The sequence below is a fragment of the Sinocyclocheilus rhinocerous genome, unplaced genomic scaffold, assembly GCF_001515625.1.
Source record: "Sinocyclocheilus rhinocerous isolate Xijiao unplaced genomic scaffold, SAMN03320098_v1.1 scaffold3493, whole genome shotgun sequence".
Classification (NCBI taxonomy): Eukaryota; Metazoa; Chordata; class Actinopteri; order Cypriniformes; family Cyprinidae; genus Sinocyclocheilus; species Sinocyclocheilus rhinocerous.
The window spans coordinates 130,492-137,970 of record NW_015647951.1 but is presented as its reverse complement, the minus strand read 5'-3'; the positions used below and the strand labels follow the sequence as shown (position 1 = coordinate 137,970).

The window sequence follows — 7,479 nt, the reverse complement described above, 5'->3', positions numbered from 1 at the left end:
ACTCACACTCACACACACACACACACACACACACACACGGTTGATTTCTGACTCTTATTGTTCTTCAGGCTCTGCTGCAAGTGGCTAAAAACCTCTTCACGCACCTCGGTGAGTCAGGAATAATCTGAACGTCAGCGTGAATCAACACTGACTGACTCTTTTTACCATATCATAATTCATGTTCCTGATCTGATTGTCAGTGATTCATCAATGACGTCATTATCAAGAAAAACATGTTTCTTTTCATAATCTTTCTTCTATATTTAATAACTGTCTCCACACGACGATCATTTGTGCTGATGTCATCCAGGCCGTATGATGCTGGTTAACGTTAATTAGTAGTCTGTTATCTGTAATTTGTTTTACATTGCCGTTTTAGGTGATGCATCTTTATAAAATCTTTAATCAATATTTACTTAGTAATTTAATGCTGGATAAAGTGGTAACTCTTTACGATAAGGTTCCATTAGTTAACATGAGTTAACTGCAGAAGATAACATCAACTAACAATGAAAAATAGCATTTATTAATCTTAGTTTAATAACATTTATTAATAGCTGTTAATGATTATTTTAAAAGTAAACTTGCTACATGATTACTATATATATATATATATATTTAAACATTAATGCATTGCATTGGATTGAAATTAATTGAATTTAATAAAACAGCTTTGAATTGAATTGCATTGCATTGAAATTAATTGAATTGATTTCAATTGCATTGCATTGAATTAAATAGATTTGCACTGCATTGAAATTAATAGCATTGCTTTGCATTGAAATGAATTGATTTCAATTGCATTGGGTTTAATTAAATCGAATTGCACTGGATTGAAATGAATTGCACTGAAATTGAAATGAATTGCACTGAAATTGAAATGAATTGAAATGAAATGAATTGCATTAAATTAAATTAAATTAAATTAAATTTCATTGCATTGTAATGAGTTGCATTGTTTTGCATTGAATTGCATTGAATTAAATCGAATTGCACTGGATTGAAATGAATTGCACTGAAATTGAAATTAATTGAATTAAATTGAATTGCATTGAATTGAAATGAAATGAATTGCATTGGTTTGCATTAAATTAAATTAAATTAAATTGCATTGAATTAAATTGAATTTCATTGCATTGTAATGAGTTGCATTGTTTTGCATTGAATTGCATTGCATTTAAATTAATTGAATTGACTTGAATTGCTTTTCATTGCATTGAATTAAATTGAATAGCATTGCATTGCATTAAAATGAATTGAATTCAATTGAATTGCATTGCATTTAAATTAATTGAATTGACTTGAATTGCTTTTCATTGCATTGAATTAAATTGAATTTCATTGCATTGAAGTGAATTGCATTGATTTGCATTAAAATGAATTGAATTCAATTGCATTGCATTTAAATTTAAGTGAATTGACTTGAATTGCTTTTCATTGCATTGAATTAAATTGAATTTCATTGCATTGAAGTGAATTGCATTGATTTGCATTAAAATGAATTGAATTCAATTGCATTGCATTTAAATTAATTGAATTGACTTGAATTGCTTTTCATTGCATTGAATTAAATTGAATTTCATTGCATTGAAGTGAATTGCATTGATTTGCATTAAAATGAATTGAATTCAATTGCATTGCATTTAAATTAATTGAATTGACTTGAATTGCTTTTTATTGCATTGAATTAAATTGAATTGCATTGATATGAATTGCATTGCTTTGCATTGAAATGAATTGAATTGACTTGGAATTCAATTCATTTTAATGCAATGCAATGCTATTCAATTTAATTCAATGCAATGAAAAGCAATTCAAGTCAATTCAATTAATTTAAATGCAATGCAATTCAATTGAATTCAATTCATTTTAATGCAATGCAATGCTATTCAATTTAATTCAATGCAATGAAAAGCAATTCAAGTCAATTCAATTAATTTAAATGCAATGCAATTCAATTGAATTCAATTCATTTTAATGCAATGCAATGCTATTCAATTTAATTCAATGCAATGAAAAGCAATTCAAGTCAATTCAATTAATTTAAATGCAATGCAATTCAATTGAATTCAATTCATTTTAATGCAATGCAATGCTATTCAATTTAATTCAATGCAATGAAAAGCAATTCAAGTCAATTCAATTAATTTAAATGCAATGCAATTCAATTGAATTCAATTCATTTTAATGCAATGCAATGCTATTCAATTTAATTCAATGCAATGAAAAGCAATTCAAGTCAATTCAATTAATTTAAATGCAATGCAATTCAATTGAATTCAATTCATTTTAATGCAATGCAATGCTATTCAATTTAATTCAATGCAATGAAAAGCAATTCAAGTCAATTCAATTAATTTAAATGCAATGCAATTCAATTGAATTCAATTCATTTTAATGCAATGCAATGCTATTCAATTTAATTCAATGCAATGAAAAGCAATTCAAGTCAATTCAATTAATTTAAATGCAATGCAATTCAATTGAATTCAATTCATTTTAATGCAATGCAATGCTATTCAATTTAATTCAATGCAATGAAAAGCAATTCAAGTCAATTCAATTAATTTAAATGCAATGCAATTCAATTGAATTCAATTCATTTTAATGCAATGCAATGCTATTCAATTTAATTCAATGCAATGAAAAGCAATTCAAGTCAATTCAATTAATTTAAATGCAATGCAATTCAATTGAATTCAATTCATTTTAATGCAATGCAATGCTATTCAATTTAATTCAATGCAATGAAAAGCAATTCAAGTCAATTCAATTAATTTAAATGCAATGCAATTCAATTGAATTCAATTCATTTTAATGCAATGCAATGCTATTCAATTTAATTCAATGCAATGAAAAGCAATTCAAGTCAATTCAATTAATTTAAATGCAATGCAATTCAATTGAATTCAATTCATTTTAATGCAATGCAATGCTATTCAATTTAATTCAATGCAATGAAAAGCAATTCAAGTCAATTCAATTAATTTAAATGCAATGCAATTCAATTGAATTCAATTCATTTTAATGCAATGCAATGCTATTCAATTTAATTCAATGCAATGAAAAGCAATTCAAGTCAATTCAATTAATTTAAATGCAATGCAATTCAATTGAATTCAATTCATTTTAATGCAATGCAATGCTATTCAATTTAATTCAATGCAATGAAAAGCAATTCAAGTCAATTCAATTAATTTAAATGCAATGCAATTCAATTGAATTCAATTCATTTTAATGCAATGCAATGCTATTCAATTTAATTCAATGCAATGAAAAGCAATTCAAGTCAATTCAATTAATTTAAATGCAATGCAATTCAATTGAATTCAATTCATTTTAATGCAATGCAATGCTATTCAATTTAATTCAATGCAATGAAAAGCAATTCAAGTCAATTCAATTAATTTAAATGCAATGCAATTCAATTGAATTCAATTCATTTTAATGCAATGCAATGCTATTCAATTTAATTCAATGCAATGAAAAGCAATTCAAGTCAATTCAATTAATTTAAATGCAATGCAATTCAATTGAATTCAATTCATTTTAATGCAATGCAATGCTATTCAATTTAATTCAATGCAATGAAAAGCAATTCAAGTCAATTCAATTAATTTAAATGCAATGCAATTCAATTGAATTCAATTCATTTTAATGCAATGCAATGCTATTCAATTTAATTCAATGCAATGAAAAGCAATTCAAGTCAATTCAATTAATTTAAATGCAATGCAATTCAATTGAATTCAATTCATTTTAATGCAATGCAATGCTATTCAATTTAATTCAATGCAATGAAAAGCAATTCAAGTCAATTCAATTAATTTAAATGCAATGCAATTCAATGCAAAACAATGCAACTCATTACAATGCAATGAAATTCAATTTAATTCAATGCAATTTAATTTAATTTAATTTAATTTAATGCAAACCAATGCAATTCATTTCATTTCAATTCAATGCAATTCAATTTAATTCAATTCATTTCAATTTCAGTGCAATTCATTTCAATCCAGTGCAATTCGATTTAATTCAATGCAATTCAATGCAAAACAATGCAACTCATTACAATGCAATGAAATTCAATTTAATTCAATGCAATTTAATTTAATTTAATTTAATTTAATGCAATTCATTTCATTTCAATTCATTTCAATTTCAGTGCAATTCATTTCAATTTCAGTGCAATTCATTTCAATCCAGTGCAATTCGATTTAATTCAATGCAATTCAATGCAAAACAATGCAACTCATTACAATGCAATTAAATTAAATTAAATTAAATTAAATTAAATTAAATTAAATTAAATTAAATTAAATTAAATTAAATTAAATTAAATTTCATTGCATTGTAATGAGTTGCATTGTTTTGCATTGAATTGCATTGAATTAAATCGAATTGCACTGGATTGAAATGAATTGCACTGAAATTGAAATTAATTGAATTAAATTGAATTGCATTGAATTGAAATGAAATGAATTGCATTGGTTTGCATTAAATTAAATTAAATTAAATTGCATTGAATTAAATTGAATTTCATTGCATTGTAATGAGTTGCATTGTTTTGCATTGAATTGCATTGCATTTAAATTAATTGAATTGACTTGAATTGCTTTTCATTGCATTGAATTAAATTGAATAGCATTGCATTGCATTAAAATGAATTGAATTCAATTGAATTGCATTGCATTTAAATTAATTGAATTGACTTGAATTGCTTTTCATTGCATTGAATTAAATTGAATTTCATTGCATTGAAGTGAATTGCATTGATTTGCATTAAAATGAATTGAATTCAATTGCATTGCATTTAAATTAATTGAATTGACTTGAATAGCTTTTTATTGCATTGAATTAAATTGAATTGCATTGATATGAATTGCATTGCTTTGCATTGAAATGAATTGAATTGAATTAAATTAAATTGCATTGCATTGCATTTAAATTAATTTTAATGGACTTGAATTGCTTTGCATTGCATTGAATTAAATTGAATTGCATTGCATTGGAATTAATTGCATTGCTTTGCATTGAAATGAATTGAATTGCATTGAATTGCATTTAAAATAATTGAATTTACTTGAATTGCTTTGCATTGCATTGCATTGAATTAAATTGAATTGCATTGCATTGAAATTAATTGCATTGCTTTGCATTGAAATGAATTGAATTGCATTTAAATTAATTGAATTGACTTGAATTGCATTGAATTGCATTTAAATTAATTGAATTTACTTGAATTGCTTTGCATTGCATTGCATTGAATTACATTGAATTGCATTGCATTGAAATTAATTGCATTGCTTTGCATTGAAATGAATTTAATTGCATTTAAATTAATTGAATTGACTTGAATTGCTTTGCATTGCATTGAATTAAATTGAATTGCATTGCATTGAAATGAATTGAATTGCATTGCTTTTAAATTGACTTGAATTGCATTGCATTGCACCGAAATGAAATTAATTGAATTGCATTGCATTAGTTAACATTGACTAACAATGAAAAATACATCTAAAGTATTTATTAATCCAAGCTAATTTGGTCAATTTTTCATTTTAAGATTCACTAATAATTAAAATCAAGAGTTGTATAATATAGTTGTATAATATAATATAAAGTGTTATTATTATTTAATGGACCTGAGCTGACATGAACTAACAATGAACAGTGTTGTTTTTTATTAAGTAATGTTTCCAAAGATTAATAAATAGTGCATCACATTGTTAATGAATGCATTAAAGTGTAAACTCATTGTAAAGTGTTACAGCAATAATATCATTCCAGTCGCATTACAGAAATCAAATGCTGTTTCGTGTCGACATTAAAAAAGGGTTACAGGCGTGCATGTGATGAAGCAGCTTCACTGTGTAACATTATTCTCTCTCTGTCTCTCGTTCAGATGACGTGTCTGTATTACTGCAGGAGATCATCATAGAGGCCAGAAACCTGAGCAACGCTGAGATGTGAGGAGCAAACACACAAACACAGGCTTCATTATGGGTTTGATAGTTTTGGGCTTCGTCCAAACCAATTCCAGACTGTTAGCATGGCAAGAGCAGCAGCCTCATAAATATCAATTAACTCCAATCAAATATTGTAACATTTAATCAAACGCACACACTCTACATATTTACAAGTCTAATGCAGACAGAGCTGAAACATGGATATTATGGGTTGAGTGTTGTTTTAGCGCGCTCTCTGTCTTTCTCTCAGTTGTTCTGTGTTCCTGCTGGATCACTTCAGTCATGAGCTCGTGGCCAAAGTGTTTGATGGAGGAGTCGTGAGCGATGACGAGGTTTGTGTCAAATCACATGCAGCGCTTTATACAATACAGATCCATTCAAAGCAGCTTCACAGTAATAAACAGGAAAATAGCTATGGTAATATTGTAAAATTCACTGATTATAAAGCGAATGCAGCTGTGAAGCAGCTCTACTGAAGACAGCAGTGTCATTATTCAGCTTAGTTTAGTTCAGTGCTGATTCAACTTAGTTTAATACCAAAAAAAGGCAAATTCATCCTTAAAAAAAAACACAAAACCTCCTTTTGGGCATATACAAGTACATAAAAAAAAAAAAAATCATACACTGTTCATTCAAAGCATTTTTCATAAAAGTTATTAAAAAGCAAAAAAAAACAATAAAAAAAACAATAATAATAAAAAAAAGAATAGTAAAAAAATAGGGTATGGATTTAGACTGGGGGGAGACTTGTGATTTGTGAAAAAAACTCTACAAAACAAATAAAAAGAAATAATTATTATTATATTAATTCATTATTTGAAGTATATTTTGTTTCAATTATATATATATATATCAAAGTGCTTTTCATAAAAGTGGTTAAAAATAAACATAACATTTCTAATAATAAAAAAATTAAATTAAATTGACCGATTATGAAGCAGATTTAGCTCTACAGAAGACAGAAGTGTTATTATTCAGATCAGTTTAGTTCAAATTGATTCAGTTTAGTTCAATTTAGTTTAAAAAAAAATTGAATGGACATTTTCAAAAAACGTCCCCATGATTACTGTATTAAAGTTCTTCGTTCAAGAGCAGTGAGTGATTTTTCTCTTTGTGTTTTGTTGTTTTATTAACATTAAAGGGATAGTTCACCTAAAAATTAAAATCCTGCCATCATTTACTCACTCTCAAATTGTTTTAAACCCGAATGAGTTTCTTTCTTCTGACGAACATAGAAGTTATAAAACAATTTGGGAACCATACACCTGCTGGTCGCAAGGAACTTCCATAGTATTGTTTTTCCTCCAACATTCTTTAAAATATCTTCTTTTGTGTTCAGCACAAGAAAGAAATTAATACAGGTTTGGGACAACATGAGAGTGAGTAAATAATGACAGGATTTTAATTTTGGGGTGAACTGTCCCTTTAATGACAAGCAGCAGCATTAGTACTATTAGACTGCTGTCACTTTAAGAGCTACACGCATCCGTTTCTCTCAACTGTTTACTTT

At 26.8% G+C, this 7,479-nt stretch overlaps 1 pseudogene; it reads left to right on the top strand.

Moving 5' to 3' along the window:
- Window positions 1–7,479, top strand: part of LOC107709405 (cGMP-dependent 3',5'-cyclic phosphodiesterase-like) — a 48,881-nt pseudogene that overhangs the window by 21,863 nt on the left and 19,539 nt on the right.